Raw genomic sequence first — 19,468 nt, 5'->3', positions numbered from 1 at the left:
GATCTTTCAGATAATTTTGATCATCACTAGCCATTGACAATAAAAATAGAAGAAAAAACTAGAAAAAAGTTATCTCGTGGCTAAGATTCCAGACTCACGCTATTGTAATAAAATTTTTAAAAGTTGTTTTTTTACAGCAAAAGCAATTTGTTTTTGTTCATTATATTCATGTTAAAGTAATTTTTATTTAATTAATTGGGAAGTTTTAGGGAGAAAAGTCTTATGTGCATAGACACCTGGGTGAATTCAAATAAGGGTCAAATTCCAGGTTCTATTTCCTCCCAAAATTTTTTTCTGAATTTTTGGGCAAACCAAACTTTATTTTGACTATCATTAGGTGTAGACTTAGGAAATATAGCTCGTCGAGCTTAATAGTTGGGCTTAAACCCGAATTTCCACCATCAAGTGTATCACTTCCCAAAATCTGCCGTAATTTTGCCTGATTTCCTAAATTTTCATCTCAGAGGTGACATATAATACTTTTAATTAAAAATTGAACACAATTGTCATAAAATCATCGTCGAGCACTAAATTAAAGCATAATTGAAAACATGTAACCCTTTCATATCTTGCAGAACCAAAAAAATTAAGAAAAAATTCATCCGTCATGAAAGATATCTGGAGCTTATTCTGCTCGTCTTTTAGACAGTTCCGTCTGTTTATCAAAATGCGCACTGTTTTCGTTTCACACGAGAAGAAGCTTTTATTTCTTGGAATATTGCAATACAAAATGGATCAAAAACCCCGAATTCTAAAACTTCGAGTGGGCGTGTACCCGCTGAAGTGGTGATAAAGCCAGGAAAAGGTTGAGGACTTACATTAACATAACAATTACACCGGTCAACTTTTTTTTTTTTTTTTTTTTTTTTTTTTTTTTTTTTTTTTTTTTTTTTTTTTTTTTTGATTTTCCGAAGATTTGCCAATGGTTTCGGAGTAGATTTTTGGCGCTGATTCTGAAGAACAACTCCATTTACCTGTATCAATGCGATTTATCCTGGGAAAGTTCGGAATTTTTCCGGAGAAATCGGAATTTTCCTTAAAAATCTAGCTTTTCCAGAAGAGTCAATTTTCCGGGAGAATCTGTGCACGATGGACAAAACACAGGAATTTTTCGATTTCGTAGCCTAAGATACATAAGAAACCCTATTGCTCCCCTATTAAAATTTCCTTTCTTTTCCTTATACCAAGGTTTTCCGGTCCAGTTTCATTAAAATCAATTAATTAGTCACCGACATAGTGTTTTAAGCCACGGCCACCATCTTAGATTTTCGAATCTCGGAAATTTGACTAAAATTCGAGTTTCCCATTCAAAAATACCCGCGGGTACCAAGTTTCGCGTACATCGATTGATTAGGCTCTGAGATAGCATTTTAGGCCATGTCCGCCATCTTGGATTTTTGAATTTTAAAAATTTGACTAAAAATTCAAGTTCCCCATTGAAAAGTACCCCCGGGTACCAAGTTTCACTTTAATCGACTGATTAGGTGCTGAGATAGCATTTTAGGCCACGTCCGCCATCTTGGATTTTCGAATTTTGAAAATTCGAGTTTCCCATTCAAAAATACCCCCGGGTACCAAGTTTTGCGTAAATCGATTGATTAGGCGCTGAGATAGTATTTAGGCCATGTCCGCCATCTTGGATTTTCGAATTTTAAAAATTTGACTAAAAATTCAAGTTCCCCATTGAAAAGTACCCCCGCGTACCAAGTTTCACTTTAATCGACTGATTAGGTGCTGAAATAGCATTTTAGGCCACGTCCGCCATCTTGGATTTTCGAATTTTCAAAATTCGACTGAAAATTCGAGTTTCCCATTCAAAAATACCCGCGGGTACCAAGTTTTGCGTAAATCGATTGATTAGGCGCTGAGATAGTATTTAGGCCATGTCCGCCATCTTGGATTTTCGAATTTTCAAAATTCGACTAAAAATTCGAGTTCCCCATTGAAAAGTACCCCCGGATACCAAGTTTCACTTAAATCGGTCGAAAAGAGCGCCTACAGGGCTTAAACAAACAAGTCCCAGTTGATTAGGCGCTGCGATAGCATTTAAGGTCATGTCCGCCATCTTGGATTTTCGAATTTTCAAAATTCGACTAAAAATTCGAGTTCCCCATTGAAAAGTACCCCCGGCTACCAACTTTCACTTAAATCGGTAGAAAAGAGCGCCTACAGGGCTTAAACAAGCAAGTCTCAGTTGTAACAGTTTTCCACTCTGTCCCACTACAGTGGGACATGGGACAGGATGGAAACATATGGGACAGGATGGAACGGGACAAGATGGAACGGGACAGGATGGAATAAGCTGTTTTTTAAGCTTATCTCTAACAGCAAAGACAATTTTGGTATTTTTTTTCACGGAATATTTAGTAGCACGTCCTAGAGGATCGGAATAAGAGAAAATTTTCCCTAACGCACACTTCGAGAGTATTTTACGAGCTGATATTAGTGTGTGTGTGTATGCTTGACGCCCTGTTAGTTATCATGTATAGCATTCTGTTTGGCATCATTAATGGCGTTAATCTTGCACAAAAATTTGCGAATTTCAGAATTTTTGCCATCTACGACGTGTGAACTATTCAATCAAAACAAAAAAAGTCGTTTTTGGAAAAACCTCAACGTTACGGCAATCATTTAGAGCTTATTACATCGTTGCCATGTCTCTCCTGACTGTTGCTGACTGTTGCTCGGGACAATGATTCTAGCGCGTGAAAAAGTTATTGATGGAGCAAAAAATAAATTGATATATTTTTTTTCTCAAATTCAAAAGCATTACCTATCATCTCCGATAAAGTTTTCTCAAATAATCACTCTAGTTATGCTGCAACATCGATTTAAAGTCAAGAACCAGGCACGGGGGACACGCAAATTTGGGACAAATGTAGGCAATTTGCACATTCGAAGTTCTCCTAAATTTTTATTTCAGTCCAAATAAAGTGGGAAATAGCATGTAATAGTCAACAATAGTGTGGAAAATGAGAAAAAAATTTGATCTGCCCATGTTTCTCAGATTATGACGATTAAAACAGCTCGGGACACCAAATTAGACGCTTATTTGAACTCACCCACCTATACTCTTAATTTGATTGATGATCAGCATCAAAATGCAGATAGACTTTCTTTACCTGAACTTCGGTGACTGTTTCAATTGTATTGAACAATACTAAGTGAAAGGAGGTGTTTTATATTCTCACATTTCGACTGAAGCTGTCAATTGTAAAAAAAACAATAACCAACCTCAAACTGAAGTATAAATACCCTCTGCTTTTCAGTGTTTAATACGGTTGAAAGGAAACTATCTCTAGAATGGAGGTTTTTTCTTTTAATGTGATGGTAACATTGACAGGCAATATTATGTTCTTAAACTGAGCATCTCCAGCAGTAATTATGAATAAGATCTCCAATTCTTTTCATTTTCTATTGTTTGAAATCCCACAAAATATCCTTAGTTTGTAACAATTCACTTTCCTCTTCTTTTTTTCACTAGTGTACATATAGGATAAATATTACAGCATTTAGTACTGTTAGTCTCATGACGTTCTATTTTTATCCCTTTATAAATTATCGTGGTCTAGCTCTTATTTTTTTTTGTTTCTTCACGTATTTTAATCTTCTGCTTTATACTGAACCATGTTTAATTACTTTTATTTTGTTGTTAAATTTTGTTTTCGAACAGAAGTAATTTTCTCAGTAAGCCCATCTGTAAGAAAAAGCATCTCATAACTCTGTTCGGTATAAGTGTGCTCACATCTTTTACTCTAGTTTCTCCACATTCAGGAATTGTATCCAGTTACATTCAATAAAGTCCGGGGATTCTTTTTGAACCAAATCCGAAAACATCAAATTATGTGCATTTACTTTCGTAGATAGGTTGCGTTTCTTTAACTTCAGTTAAATGACTGACATAATGTTCCATTGTATGTATTAATTCATCAATTAAAGCTGATGAATGCAAAAAGTAGCTGATCAATAAGCCTAGAGTGGTTTCAATCAAATATAAAAATTAACATTTTCTGAACAACTTTTGCAATTACCAATAACGAAAATAAGGCAACTCGTCAAGTTTGATTCAAAGTTATTCACACAGTGTAAAATGATACGTTTTTCATGATTTTTATTGACAGTCGCAACCCAAAATCTATATTGTCCCATCAGTCGCATCATTATAGGGTACGAAACTTGACAACACCTTACAAGAGGGTGCAATTCTTCAACGGAGAGTTTAAAACTTCGGAGGACGCTCTTTTACATATTAAAGGCTATCATACATAAAATTTGAACTTAATTTGACCAGAGGGTTGTGGGTTTTGGTGGACACACATTGGCCTCCACCGCCATTTTACCCTTAAAAGTCGAAAAATTCGGAAATAAGAAAAATGGCCCCACTTACGATTTCGCGGTTTCCGCTTTTTCAATCCAGAGGCCTTACCTGACACTTTCATCAAGAAAAATCGTGGGTGGTCTGCAGAAAACTTAAAATTTTTTGAAACGAACCGTGAGGCTTTCTGTTTTCCTGATATGAACCTCGTAAGTCTGCATCGCCAAGTGACTGAGGCTGCCTGATTTTAATAAACAAAAGTATGGCAGGAGCTTTGGTTGAATTTTATACATATGATTATACAAGGAACTATTTGTAAAACCATTCAGTCTCTTTTTTATTTTTATTTTTAAACGTCAATTGTAGTGTGTTCTCTTTATCCCCTTAACCCTTTGTCTTTTAAGCCCTGAAGATACAGCTTGAGCTCCACAAAGGCACATAATCAAAGGATGTCTAATTTCAATAAATTCAAATCCTGTTTGACCTTATTTATTGTAACTGTATGTAACTGTAAATTAGATAATATATTTTATAATGGTGTAATAAACCATTTTTAATTTTTTATATGCTTTTCATGAGTGTTGTTCTGTTATTCCGCCTAACTCATAACGCTGCTTGACAGCAAATAAAAATTGTGAAGCATGAATTATGAATAGGATTGAAGATTTTATTTTGAGCATACACTCGTAAGGAGTGAGCGAAATTCCCGACTTGAGCGCTGAACAATCCGAATAGGGGAAAGAAGCGGCCAAATCACATGTAGATTGCGAGAAAAATTGTCCGCAGCCGTAATTCCAGCGGGAACATGGCGCTCAAGCCCTTCGAATATTTGGGCCTGTTGCAAACTTTTGCTAGAGCAAAATTAAGAGTTGTTTCTTATAGATAATGCCTCAAAAATCACGATGAGCGCATCGGAAAAGTCTGAAATGCATTCATAATTTCACAATCTGCGTAAGAAATCTGCGTTTTTTTAAGCTTCCCGCTTCAAAAACGATACTACGGCACAGGTGAACATTTTGTTAGAGGAGTCGCTCCATCGTCGGCGATATTCATCATGGCCGACGCTTGCGCGCAGTTCCGTGCGTAATTTGAGGAGAGATCAAGGTCAATTAAGGCGGGCGTGGAAAACATGAACGATATTAAAACACGCCGATTGTTATCTGGTCTAATCCAGTTCAGGTATTATCTCGTCCCATCACACGTGTTTTGGCGGATTGGCGTCGGCCATGATGAGTATTGCCGACGATGGAACGACTCCTCTTACAAAATGTTCACCTGTGCCGTCAAGGTACACTCTACTACAGGTATGGACAAATGGAATTTTAGAAAGTCGTCAAAACGCGTAGATTTGACAGCATCGAGAGTACGACTGAGAAGACCTGCGCGGCAAATGGACGGTACGACTTCATACAGCGTCCAGCCCACATACAAACTAGAGGCTTCAAAGAGACTCATCGATTGCCCCGACTTAAACCGCTGGCCAATGAGAGGGCCAGGAAAGGCATCGATGAGTCTCTTTGAAGCCTCTAGTTTGTATGTGGGCTGGACGCTTGAGTCACTCGATCGCCGATTTTCTCAGCGCTGCCACTTCGGCACCCCGTTTGTCCATACCTGTAGTAGAGTGTACCTTGCTGTGCCGTAGTATCGCTTTTGAAGCGGGAAGCTCAAAAAACCGCAAATTTCTTACGCAGACTGTGAAGTTATGAGTGCATCTCAGACTTTGCCGATGCGCTCATCGTGATTTTTGAGGCATTATCTGTAAGAAACAACTCTTATTTTTGCTCCAGCAAAAGTTTCTAACAGGCCCATTGCGCACCGCCTGGAGATGTGAGAGAGTTCGAACAAATTTGACAAAAGCTATTGTCAGTCATGACACCTGGCGAAAGTCCGAGAAAATTCTGTAGTTTTGGAGAGGATTAATGAGAGTTATTGTTTTACTGACGGTGACCTGGATGATGAAAATTCGAGAAAGTTCCAGAAACAGTCACTTTACTCGTCGCCATGAGACATCCACCCTATTTCTAGGAAAATTCTAGAAAGTTGTGGTGAGCCGGAGGAGGACGGGCGTCGGGAGGGGGAGGGAGGCTACCCCTGCGGTGTTCGATAAGCACCTAAATCAAAAATTGATCAAAAATCAATAAGATGGGTGAGGTTGCAACTCAGAATAAAAGAACGAAAATGCTGCTTCTAGCTGCAGTAGCATAGAAGAGCGAAACTAATCAAAATTGTCAGAGCCGGATTTAGGGGGGGGGGGGGGGCAAAGTGCCATGGCACCAGGCGGCAAATTTCGGATTTTTTTTCGTAGAAAAAGAAAGAAGAGAGAAAAAACGAGGGAAAACTAAGTACTGGGCAGCGGCAGGGCACTGCATTACATTTTGAATTGATTCCATCTCCGGGTGAGTCATCTCAATCCTCTCTGAAAATCATGGGCAACTTCAAGGCGGCAAATTTGCCGCTTAAGGTGATTCAATGGACGCCATATTTTGTGTCAGAATGGCATGCGATGTATCGCGTCAATTGGTTCCATTTTTTCCGCTACTCGTAATTTTTCTCCAATTTTGAGATCGTAATTCTGTTGTCAGGAGACTAAAGCACTCACCAATTTTAACAAAGAAATTCAACGTAATAAAGGCGTGGTTTTTTTAGACAGAAAATATCGCATTTGAGTGCAGTTTCGATATCAGTATCGAATGCGATGTTTTCTCTCTAAAAAAACCACGTCTGTAATTACGTTGAATTCCTTTGTTAAAATAGGTAAGTGAGTGCTTTAGTCTCCTGATATCAAATTTGCGATCTCAAACTTGGAGAAAAATGACGAGGAGCTGAAAAAATGGAACCAATTGATGCGATATATCGCATGCCGTTCTGACACAAAATATGGCGTACATCGAATCACTTTAATAAGAAATAATTTCTTGACTTTCTCCGCGAAATTACACAGAATTTTATTTGTTCATGCTCTATGAACTATGAGGGGAGGACCACCCCGTGCGGCGACTTTACTGCCTCGTATGCAGAGACAAGAGACCCTCCACTGGCCTCCCAGCGACAGGTGGAAGCTTTTACTTTCGGGGTTTCAACAATTCCTTATATGGAAAATTACTAGGGAGTAACAGTCATCACCCTAGTTTCGGCTGTTGACTTACCTACATGGTCGATGATGAGCTTCGGATGACGTCATGAGCCTAACAAGTTTCCGAAACGTCGGCCATTTTCGGCTTGTTTGCAAAACGAAACTGCCAACACGTTGTTGAACATCATAGAGTACATAGAGTCGTAATGTAAATGGGAGAGCTGGCGCCATGTTCTGCTCGACGAATTCCGAGCCCGGTGTGCGCCGAGTTCGGGTCGCTTTTTCGATACATTTTCGATCCAAAATGGCGGTGTGGAATACATGGTAATTCCTATCTCCGTTGTTGTTGTTGTTGTTGTCATCGGATGACCGGGTACCTGTGTATCGCAAACAATCGATTATGTATCGAAAAAGTGACCCGGCGTCACACAGGAGTCTCGGAATTCGGGACATGGAAAATGCTTAAAAGTGGCGCCAGCTCTCCCAATTACATTACGACTCTATGTACTCTATGTTGAACATCAACCATGTAGGTAAGTCAACAGTGGAGTGCTGAAGTCCCGAAAGTAAAAGCTTCCACAATGGCCAAGATACTAGTGGAGGGTCTCTTGTCTCTGCTTGTATGGCTCGATTTTTAGCCTGACAGACCTTTCTTTGTCAAAACTCGATAGTGTGAAAGAATCGCATCCGTCCGCGGCGGATCGGAGGAGGGTCATTTTCCGAAAAATTTTCAATTTCCCGAATCAGACCCTACTCTCCAGTCTCCGATACCAGACCCATACTGTAAGATATGGTCTATCGGTAGGTATCACAGCACTGCCCCGCAGTTTATTGCCCCGTGAAACTCAGCCTGTTGCTGTTGCGCGGGGAAATGCAACTAAAAAATTAGTGCGGGGAAATGAAACCAAATTTTTGCAATCCCCCGCAGGAATGAAATAAAATTTTTTCACAGCCCCGCACCAAAAAATTTAGAGTTTCAGTCCCCCGCAAATTAAATTGCTGATTTTTGATAAAGTTAGATTCTTTCAAAGTCATCATAAAATTCTGAATGACATTTTCCATTCCTTGGAGTTTCAAGTCAGCAGCCTGGTCTATTTCTTCTAAAACTTCATGCAAGAAAAAAACAGTTCGCAGCAACTCACCATTCACTGTGTCTAGTTCTCCTTAAGAGGCAAGATATTTCAATTCAAATCGTCCTATATTTTAAAAACACTTTCAGAATCGCACTTCACAGGATTCCCAACACTTCCAATTTTCTCCCTTTCAATTCATAGTAAAGTAATAAGCTCATTCAAAGTTATTACTGGTCTTTGTACTTTTGGAAGAAAGTAATAATAATAAAAAAAATCCTACACACTAAATTTCTTTAAAACAAATGCCTTCCAGGAGAAGGAGATTGCACTTTTATGATGCAGTGCATTGTTTTTCTGTCAATCTTTCAATAAATTTTAAGGTAGATTTTCAAGAACTTGATGATGTGATTTTGCTGCTAAATCTCTGTTAATAACTGATCTAATGCGGAAAAATCAGTTGAATCACAGAGTGCTAGTAGCTTTCATTTTTCCACGAGGATCCCAGCAAATCCATAAAATAACATCCATAAAATTAAGAACTACAGATAGAGGGCATACATGAGGCAAAAATAAGTGACTGCTGGATTTTTAAGTCATGCTAAATAAAGAATAAATTTGTTGTTAAGGTGATTCGTCAAGCTCAAGTGACGTGGTCGAACTGGCATGCGATATATCGCATCTTTTAGGTCAAAAATCTCGGCAGATTTTGAATTTTCAGTAAAGAAAAGGACGATAGCCCCTGCGCACGAGCCTAAAGAATCATTCTAAACCTTAAAATCGGCAAAATTCAGAGAAATGAAAGCAGGATAGTGTTTGGAAAAAAACCTCGCATTCGATTCAGCTACGATTTCGGTATCGAATGCGAGGTTTTTTTCCAAACACTATCCTGTTTTCATTTCTCTGAATTTTGCCGATTTTTGGGTTTAGAATGATTCTTCAGGCTCATGCGCAGGGGCTATCGTCCTTTTTTTTGCTGAAAATTCAAAATCTGCCGAGATTTTTTACCTAAAACATGCGATGTATCGCATGCCAGTTCGACCACGTCACTTGAGCTTGACGAATCACCTTAAGTATGATAGGTAAATTTCTGTATTTAAATTTTTTCTTGCGTTTCTATTTTTAATATTCAATTCATTTTCCTAAATGAAAATCCTGTCACAGAGATTTCCTCCTTAAAATAATTGAGACCTAATGTTTTACAATTGACTAATAAGTACCACTGGTAAGCATAGTGAAAATTGAGAGCCCAACCTCAGCTTCTAGGAGCAATCCCTTCAGCTTTTTAGGTATGATCTTATCTGTGACTTAGTCAATATTTAAACCATGTAATTTATTGTCAGGAAAATCTCATTGTATCTACTACAATTGGATTCATGTAAACTTACATTTACTCGATCACACTCGAAGCATTTTGACAGTGTAAGTCGGCAATCACATAACTCGGTTTGCGACATCGCAGACTTCCTGTCATACTTTATTTTTTAAAAAGAACACTAGTCAAAGGCAATTCTTTAAAACTGCCGTGATTTTTCTTCACAGAGGGAAGAAAATTCAGCATAAACTTCAAGGAATGATGTCCATTTGTTCTCCTTTCAAAAAATATCATAGAGCCGGAGATTTTCAGACACCGCAAACAAGATATGTGATTGCGAACTTACACCGTCGATCAGCGCTACTGAGCACTTTCAGGTACTTAATGAGAGATTCATTGATTGGAGGAGGGGTAGGGCATGGGCGTAGCAGTAGAGGTGATAGAGTTAGGGAGTGAGGATTCAGGAAATTCACTCCAGATAATCTATAATTGAACCCAAAATTCGCAGATGGGCATTTTCCACACAATATTCATAATCATTTGAGGCTGAACGTTTGACAAAATTGGTAAATCACCAGGCTATGGTGCGATGTGCCACAGATCTGCACATCACGCTCAAGATCACCATGGTAATCTGGAAAATGCACTACAGTGTGTGCACCATGCACCAGGTATGATTAGAGTCCCTTTATACCCAGAGTTAAGACAACTCGATTATCAGCTGACTGGCAGCCGGCCTTGGCTGGCCATGGAGGCCGAAACGAGTGCACCAAACGAACGATATTGAGGGATAAGGATCAGGAATCCTGCGATGTCTGTCACACAAAAACAACAACATCAACAAATTGATCAATTAAAACGAAAATTAGATTGGTTTGTGAATAATTTCTTAATCTATTTTCATTTTAGACCGATGGAAATAACAATTTACTCTTGATAAACCACAATTAGGTAATATTTTCATTATTCTTGTTCACATTCGAGGTACCGCCATCTTGGTGCACTCGTTTCGGCCTCCATGAGCGAGAACCAATCAGAATTGGATTTTTTTTAGGCCACTTTCAGCTCAACCAAAAGTGAGTTGTCTTAACTCTGGGTATAAAGGGACTCTAGGTATGATCACAAATTTCAAGTCTCTTTCATCTGGGTGAAACCTGCCACAGGCTGGTTAAAGTACTACTTTATGTTTACTGCCAACAGATTTTTAACTGTTATAAAAAAACTACCATCTAAACTTAAAAATCAATGGATGGTCAACTTAAAGGCCTAGATACACACGGCGATTAATCGCCGCGATTGGGTTGGTTCGGGTCGCATCGCTCAACGCAATACAATCAACAGAGGCCATCAGTGCGATCACGTATACACCTAGCGATTAATCGCCGCGATCAGCGCTAATTGTTAATGTTATTATAACCTTAAAATGATCAGTATCTTATCTAGTTGATCATATTGATAACAGGATAGTCGTAAGTACTGTGCGTGTGCCCAAAAGACTAGTGCCTTTTTTTAATTGAATGAAGATGAAGATTTTCAACTGAATAATGTTTCCTATTTCTGAAGTTCTGGTGCCTCTCTTGAATAATAAGTGGCTAATGAACGGACACACTTCTGCTGCAATTTTAACAATTTTCGCATCAAATGTAAAAATAAACATACTATAAAACTAATTGACGAGCACCTCGAAGACAGAAGAACGTAAGCAAAAACACATGTAGACCACATGTACTGGTGGATTTCGCATCCATCAAGAATAAACAGGACTCAACAAATGCATCTACTCGCCCAAAAAGTAGGATTGAATCCTACTTTGGATTCAATCGCGGCGATTGGAGAAATTCCGAGAATTGTAAATGAGCGCGGGAATCCATGGCGGCAAACGGAAATTTGATTTGAACTTGTCCTCTTGATTTTTGCTCATTTCTTCTTCGAAACGTATTTTAAATTCCTAAAACGAATATACTAAGAAAGTTCGGTCTGCGTCCTAACATAATACACCTACTTTTGCTCGGTAACAGGCAGTAATCTCAGATGAAGTCAGTTTTTCTTCTGCTCATGGTGGTTCTGCAGGTTCAAACAGGCCGTTACTAGAGTCCCTTTATACCCAGAGTAACGACAACTCGATTATCAGCTGACTGGCAGCCGACCTTGGCTGGCCATGGAAGCCGAAACTAGTGCACTCAAACGAACGATATTGGGGGATAAGGATCAGGAATCCTGCGATGTCTGTTAGAGTACCTGTATAGGGAGAGTAGCGACAGATCGGTTCATGGAGGGCTTAGGGCCCAAAAGTGCAGCCACCCTTCTGAGCAACTTCTAACACACAAAATTTCACTGCCAGCCTACAGATTTCAATTCTAACCAAGATGGCTAAGAATGTATATAAATGAGCGTTCTTTCGCAAAAAAAAGTAAATTTATGCAAAAAGTAAACCAAATACATGCTTTCTAAACGACGGTTCGTAACAATTGTATTTGTAAATCGCTCTGGACATTCGAAATTCATAGGTTGGCTGCCCTTTTGGGCCCTAACTTTATTCGCGGAGGCATCGGTGAAGGCCTGATGGACTTTCGGAGTTTCAGATCTGTCGCTACTCTCCCTATACAGGTACTCTAATGTCTGTCACACAGAAACAACAACATCAACAAATTGATCAATTAAAAAGAAAATGAGATTGGTTTGTGAATAATTTCTTAATCTATTTTCATTTTGGACCGATGGCAATAACAATTTACTCTTGATAAACCACAATTAGGTAATATTTTCATTATTCTTGTTCACATACGAGGTACCGCCATCTTGGTGCACTAGTTTCGGCCTCCATGAGCGAGAACCAATCAGAATTGGATTTTTTTTTAGGCCACTTTCAGCCCAATCCTGGCCCAACCAAAAGTGAGTTGTCGTAACTCTGGGTATAAAGGGACTCTAGCCGTTACAGTTCTAGATCAACGTTACTCCCAAATGAAATTAATCGGTCGACGACGGACGGAAACTAACCTAGAGTTAAAAAAATATGAGTTTGTACCTGAATTTGGGCAAAAATCAACCTAAAATACTTTGTTTCCGCAATTTTATTTAGTTCCCGCCCTACATTTGAATTTCAAACTTGTCCCGATTTCGCCGCCAATCCTCTAGCCAATCGTAGAGGTGGTTGAAAAGAAGCTTCATTTTTTGCTTTTAGCCCTCCGTCTTTATGTCTTTGGCTAGAGCACTGCAGACGCAGGGCCATGTACGAAGGGCTTACAAACTAGAGTCCCTTTATACCCAGAGTTAAGACAACTCACTTTTGGTTGGGCTGGAAGTGGCCTACAAAAAAATCCAATTCTGGTTGGTTCTCGCTCATGGAGGCCGAAACGAGTGCACCAAGATGGCGGTACCTCGAATGTGAACAAGAATAATGAAAATATTACCTAATTGTGGTTTATCAAGAGTAAGTTGTTATTTCCATCGGTCCAAAATGAAAATAGATTAAGAAATTATTCACAAACCAAACTCATTCTCTTTTTAATTGATCGATTTGTTGATGTTGTTGTTTTTGTGTGACAGACATCGCAGGATTCCTGATCCTTATCCCTCAATATCGTTCGTTTGGGTGCACTCGTTTCGGCCTCCATGGCCAGCCAAGGCCGGCTGCCAGTCAGCTGATAATCGAGTTGTCTTAACTCTGGGTATAAAGGGACTCTATTACAAACGGCCCTTCGTAGCCATGGACCAAGAGAATAAATAAGGACCCCCAACTCCGGTTAGCGCTGACATCAGCGCTCCCTGGCAGAGGGTGTAGTGAACTAAACCGATGATTGGGTCTTCCTGTTTATATTTCCATGCACCACCTTTTTAGGCTTATCACTCAGCAGTGCTCATAGAAGTTTTTAGATCCTCGTATCCTCGTGGTCGCCCTGCAGTTTTGAAGAGTTTAGTGTGAAAAGTTTCCCATTTTCATTTCAATCTTCGTCAGTCTTCGGGTACATAAACTGGTATTAATGTGAAGTGTTATTTCTAACCGTTTTACTCAGCAGCAACTGCTGAGTAAGCCAAAGGAAGTAGTACTGTGTATGTAGTGTGCAGCAGGAATCAGGATTGTACTTTTAGCGAAGGCGCCTCTCTGTTAAGTGAAATCTTTTTAGTGAGAAATAGTGTTGTACTGAAAAAAATCAATGAGTGTCACAAAATCAAAGATACTTGACTTCAAGCATTACCTTTAATTTGATTATTAGCAAGTCTCTTTGATTCTGCGTCAGAAGTTGACTGAATCATCTTTGCTCGTGTTTTGATAAGATACTTCAAATCAAAGTCTTTCGCATTGACCTCTGCAGAAGGTATGTATCTATACAATTTCATTAGTTTGCGAAAGTAAAATGTATTAAAGTATCTACACAAATAAATAAATCATAGATATACAAAGAACATTGCATGGAATAACATACTATAGAGGTACGATCGTGGACCGCTGTGGCGTTAGTTCACCGCACCCTCTGCCAGGTTCGCTGCGAGCGCGCGTTAACGGTTTTTAACACAGGTTAGCATAGGGAGTTGGGAGTCGCAGGGCGTCGCAAGTGCAGAGCTGACACTCGTCGCAACGGCAGTGCAGACACAAACGGATAGACGGGAAGAAACGAAGACCAAAGAAGAACCAAACTGGTTGATGAGATATGATGTCTATTACTGACCGCTACAAAGGGCACACAATTCGTACAGGTTTTGACTTTGGGTTGATGGGATGAGGAGCGGACAAGTGCCGCTCGATCGCCAGTCTCTCCAAGAATAATCCCAGGGCCCAGCTCCGAGGAGCTCCCTAGGTCTCCGGCTCTGGCTACCCCCTCCACTTGACTCGGAACCGGTCAAGCCTCGCCCTGCGCATGCGCAGAAGGGATACTACCCCTCTGCCCTCTCGCTGGGGGGTGCTCCACCGCTGCCCAGTCCCGTGGGTTGTGTGGGATGATTGAATTTGAGTCATGAATCAGAGAAAGAACGAGAGAGAGAAGGCCAGGAATCAAAATTTTTGCTGCGCAAAAATTTTCAGTCAAGCGGGAGGAATGTGAGAGTGGCCCAGGGACCTGGCACCCAAGTCAAGGGTGCTGACAAAAACCCATACGTCACGGGACTGGGCAGCGGTGGAGCACCCCCCAGCGAGAGGGCAGAGGGGTAGTATCCCTTCTGCGCATGCGCAGGGCGAGGCTTGACCGGTTCCGAGTCAAGTGGAGGGGGTAGCCAGAGCCGGAGACCTAGGGAGCTCCTCGGAGCTGGGCCCTGGGATTGGGATTATTCTCTGGAGGACAGGCGATCGAGCTGGCCGTGGGCCGCTTCTCATCCCTGTGGCTCCAGGGTCTCACCTTGTATTTCTTGGAGAGACTGGCGATCGAGCGGCACTAGTCCGCTCCTCATCCCATCAACCCAGAGTCAAAACTGTATGAACTGTGTGTGCCCTTTGTAGCGGTCAGTAGTAGACATCATATCTCATCAACCAGTTTGGTTCTTCTTTGGTCTTCGTTTCTTCCCGTCTATCCCGTTTGTGTCTGCACTGCCGTTGCGACGAGTGTCAGCTCTGCACTTGCGACGCCTTGCGTCTGCACTTGCTCTTGCGACGCTCTACCCCCCCTGAGCTATGCAACCTCACTTTTGGAGCGGGCGATGGATGAGTCGAGGTTCGGGGGGAAGGATCCTCCGAGTTGACTAGGATCCTACGCGAGAATGCGCTGCAATCACCCGCTCACAACAGAACGGCGTCCTATAGAACTCGTCCCTGACTTAGCCATAGAGTACATAGAGTCGTAATGTAAATGGGAGAGCTGGCGCCATGTTCTGCTCGACGAATTCCGAGCCCGGTGTGCGCCGAGTTCGGGTCGCTTTTTCGATACATTTTCGATACATTTTCGATCCAAAATGGCGGTGTGGAATACATGGTAATTCCTATCTCCGTTGTTGTTGTTGTTGTTGTCATCGGATGGCCGGGTACCCGTGTATCGCAAACAATCGATTATGTATCGAAAAAGTGACCCGGCGTCACACAGGAGTCTCGGAATTCGGAACATGGAAAATGCTTAAAAGTGGCGCCAGCTCTCCCAATTACATTACGACTCTATGTACTCTATGGACTTAGCCAGGGACGAGTTCTCTAGGACGCCGTTCTGTTGTGAGCGGGTGATTGCAGCGCATTCTCGCGTAGGATCCTAGTCAACTCAGAGGATCCTTCCCCCCGAACCGCGACTCATCCATCGCCCGCTCCAAAAGTGAGGTTAGCCGGCCAGGTTGGCCCAGTGGTCAGCGCGCCTGACTCTAGGCCAATAGGTCCCGGGTTCGAATCCCGGTGGTGGCGACAAATTTTCATGGAACTGACGAGTGGATCTGCAGAAACAGATTCCACTCGGCCTTCATCCCTGAAAATTTGAAAGCCTGGAGCATGGATGTGCCTAAATCCCATGATGTCTAAGGACAATAAATACTATCTATCGATGGCTGTAGGTTCCAACGGAATATAAGCCACTAAACCAGCAAAAAAACAAAAAAAAAAAAAAAAAAAAGTGAGGTTAAGCCGGAGATTGAAAAATAACACATAAGGCGGCTGAATTCTTGAAAAATAAGTATATTTTTGGCGTTTTTCGACCCCTTTCGGCAAGGAAAGGCCCGCCGCATGTATCAATACGGAGAAAAATTCGATTTTTTGCAGTTTTACGCGATCCTACGGATTTTAATGAAGTCCAACAACTGATAACAGCAGTGAGTTGCGAGGATCCTACGCGAGAATGCAGCACTAGTACCTGCTCACGAATTTTTACATTGACTCTTACGGGAGTCCAGGGTCCTATAGAACTGGTCCCTGACTTAGCTTAGGCATGGACCAAGAGAATAAATAAGGACTCCCAACTCCCTATTGAAACCTGTGTTAAAAACCGTTACCGCGCGCTTGCAGCGAACCTGGCAGAGGGTGCGGTGAACTAACGCCACAATGGTCCACGATCGTACCTCTATAGTATGTTATTCCATGCAATGTTCTTTGTTTATCTATGATTTATTTATTTGTTTGGATACTTTAATACATTTTACTTTCGCAAACTAATGAAATAGTATAGATACATACCTTCTGCAGAGGTCAATGCGATTCAGTCAACTTCTGACGCAGAATCAAAGAGACTTGCTAATGATCAAATTAAAGGTAATGCTTGAAGTCAAGTATCTTTGATTTTGTGACACTCAGTTGATTTTTATCAGTACAAAACTATTTCTCACTAAAAAGATTTCACTTAACAGAGAGGCGCCTTCGGCTAAAAGTACAATCCTGATTCCTGCTGCTCACTACATACACACTTCCTTTGGCTTTCTCAACAGCAGTTGCTGCTGAGTAAAACGGTTAGAAATAACACTTCACATTAATACTAGAGTCCCTTTATACCCAAAGTTAAGACAACTCGATTATCAGCTGACTGGCAGCCGGCCTTGGCTGGCCATGGAGGCCGAAACGAGTGCACCTAAACGAACGATATTGAGGGATAAGGATCAGGAATCCTGCGATGTCTGTCACACAAAAACAACAACATCAACAAATTGATCAATTTAAACGAAAATTAGATTGGTTTGTGAATAATTTCTTAATCTATTTTCATTTTAGACCTATGGAAATAACAATTTACTCTTGATAAACCACAATTAGGTAATATTTTCATTATTCTTGTTCACATTGGAGGTACCGCCATCTTGGTGCACTCGTTTCGGCCTCCATGAGCGAGAACCAATCAGAATTGGATTTTTTTTTTAGGCCACTTTCAGCTCAACCAAAAGTGAGTTGTCTTAACTCTGGGTATAAAGGGACTCTAATTAATACCAGTTTATGTACCCGAAGACTGACGAAGATTGAAATGAAAATGGGAAACTTTTCACACTAAACTCTTCAAAACTGCAGGGCGACCACGAGGAAACGAGGATCTAGAAACTTCTATGAGCACTACTGAGTGATATGATAAGCCTAAATAGGTGGTGCATGGAAATATAAACAGGAAGACCCAATCATCGGTTTAGTTCACTACACCCTCTGCCAGGGAGCGCTGATGTCAGCGCTAACCGGAGTTGGGGGTCCTTATTTATTCTCTTGGTCCATGGCTTAGGACCCAAAAATGGCGGTGCTTTGTTTTGGTTTTTGTTGATGGGAGGGGGGTCATTGCCAACTTTTGACGGTTACCACCAACCGTACTTGCTGCCAACTTTACTACATTCAAGATAATTTTTCTCAAAAATTGCACACGATTAGTCTTAAAAATATGTAAAGAAGTCGCAATAGTGCATTTGAGTAAATTTCTCGTTACGATAAGCAAAAAAAAAACTACATTTTGAGTCATTTTGCATTACATTACTTTATGGCGTCCGCCATTTTTGGGTCCTAAGGGCTCCATTTAGCCTGATGGCTGAGCCAATCAGAGATGGTAACCCCAGTGGCCATACTCTCTCAATATAGGTACTCTAAAATTCAGCGTCTGATTGCGGCATGATAGTAATACTTTTCTGAACCCGCCAGCTCTTTGTAAGGTTGTCAAATGTAATAGTAGAGCCCAGCCAGAGACTAGAGTCCCTTTATACTTACACCGCAATCACACGCTGAATGTGGGAGCTGAATGTGGCTTGAATGTGGAAGTCATCGGCCCGATGCCTGAATTTTGCGCGTGACGCGCAAAATTCAGCAACGATTCCCAGCAACCATCGGACCAATTTTGAATTTGTTTGAACTATTCGAGTAGATTTGATACACATCTGAATGAAAATAACTCGAATTTGCTAAATTTCAGCCGTTGGGCGATGACTGTTGACTTCCACATTCAGGTGCTAAATTCAGCGTCTGATCGCGGCATGAGAGAGTCAAGACAACACCCCTCATGGAGTCACAAACGGGAATAAAGATTACACAATTTGAACGTTTTTCGTAATCTTTGATTGGCTCATTCAGCAAGGGACTGATGGGGAAAGGAATTCAAGCACGGATATTAGACCTTAACAGCAATTCTAGTTCCGTTTTCTTGTATTTATTTTTTGAAATGGTTCAAGTTTATCATTCCACCTAAAACATTTATAATAACATTTGTAACCATAAAAATCAGCGCAAAATGGTTGAACTGCTTCCAAAAAATATAAGAATGTCAAGGCTATTAATTTTTAGGTATTCTAAAATATGTCCCGAAACTTTTCGTAGCAGGGTCTGGCGATCAAAGAGTTAGGCAATTTAAAAAAAACCGCCAGAAATGAACATTTTTGGAAGAAAATTTTTGTTCAGGGAGGGGACACTCTATACCTAGGCTTCATACCCCCCCCCCCCCCATAATATATATATATCATGCTCTAGTCAGGACCAATAGACTAAAAAACATAATGCTAACTTTATTCAATTACGATAATGTCTTATCTTTTCCAGGGTAAAATACTCATTTTTAAGCCTTTTGCTCTGGTAAAACGCGTCATTTTTGCAAAACTGAGTTAGCAAAGTGTAGTCTGGCAACCTTCAAAACACTAAACTGTCATTTAAAATGGCATCCGAATCATAGTTTGAATTTTTTTCTAATTTTTTTAGTTTTTAGGGTCCGCCGCCATCTTGGATTTGAGAATTTTGTAAAACTAAGGTCAAATTTGAATTCAGCGACCCTAAAACCATTTTTTTTTTTTTTTTTTTTTTTTGTTTTTTTTTTTCAAAGTTTTATTAGGATAAATTTACAAAGTGA

At 40.6% G+C, this 19,468-nt stretch overlaps 2 long non-coding RNA genes across 2 annotated transcripts; one reads left to right on the top strand and one right to left on the bottom strand.

Moving 5' to 3' along the window:
* Positions 1-139: 139 nt before the first annotated feature.
* Positions 140-3,205, bottom strand: LOC140226052 (uncharacterized). Its single transcript, XR_011900872.1, has 2 exons — positions 3,067-3,205; positions 140-236 (listed from the first exon to the last, which is right to left on the bottom strand). It is a non-coding gene; the product is annotated as an uncharacterized lncRNA (long non-coding RNA).
* Positions 3,206-8,220: 5,015 nt separating this feature from the next.
* LOC140226098 (uncharacterized) lies at positions 8,221-11,029 on the top strand. Its single transcript, XR_011900897.1, has 3 exons — positions 8,221-9,087; positions 9,533-10,444; positions 10,887-11,029. It is a non-coding gene; the product is annotated as an uncharacterized lncRNA (long non-coding RNA).
* The last annotated feature ends 8,439 nt before the right edge of the window (positions 11,030-19,468 follow it).

This window comes from Bemisia tabaci, chromosome 1, assembly GCF_918797505.1.
Source record: "Bemisia tabaci chromosome 1, PGI_BMITA_v3".
NCBI lineage: Eukaryota > Metazoa > Arthropoda > Insecta > Hemiptera > Aleyrodidae > Bemisia > Bemisia tabaci.
This window is presented reverse-complemented; position numbering and strand designations above follow the sequence as displayed.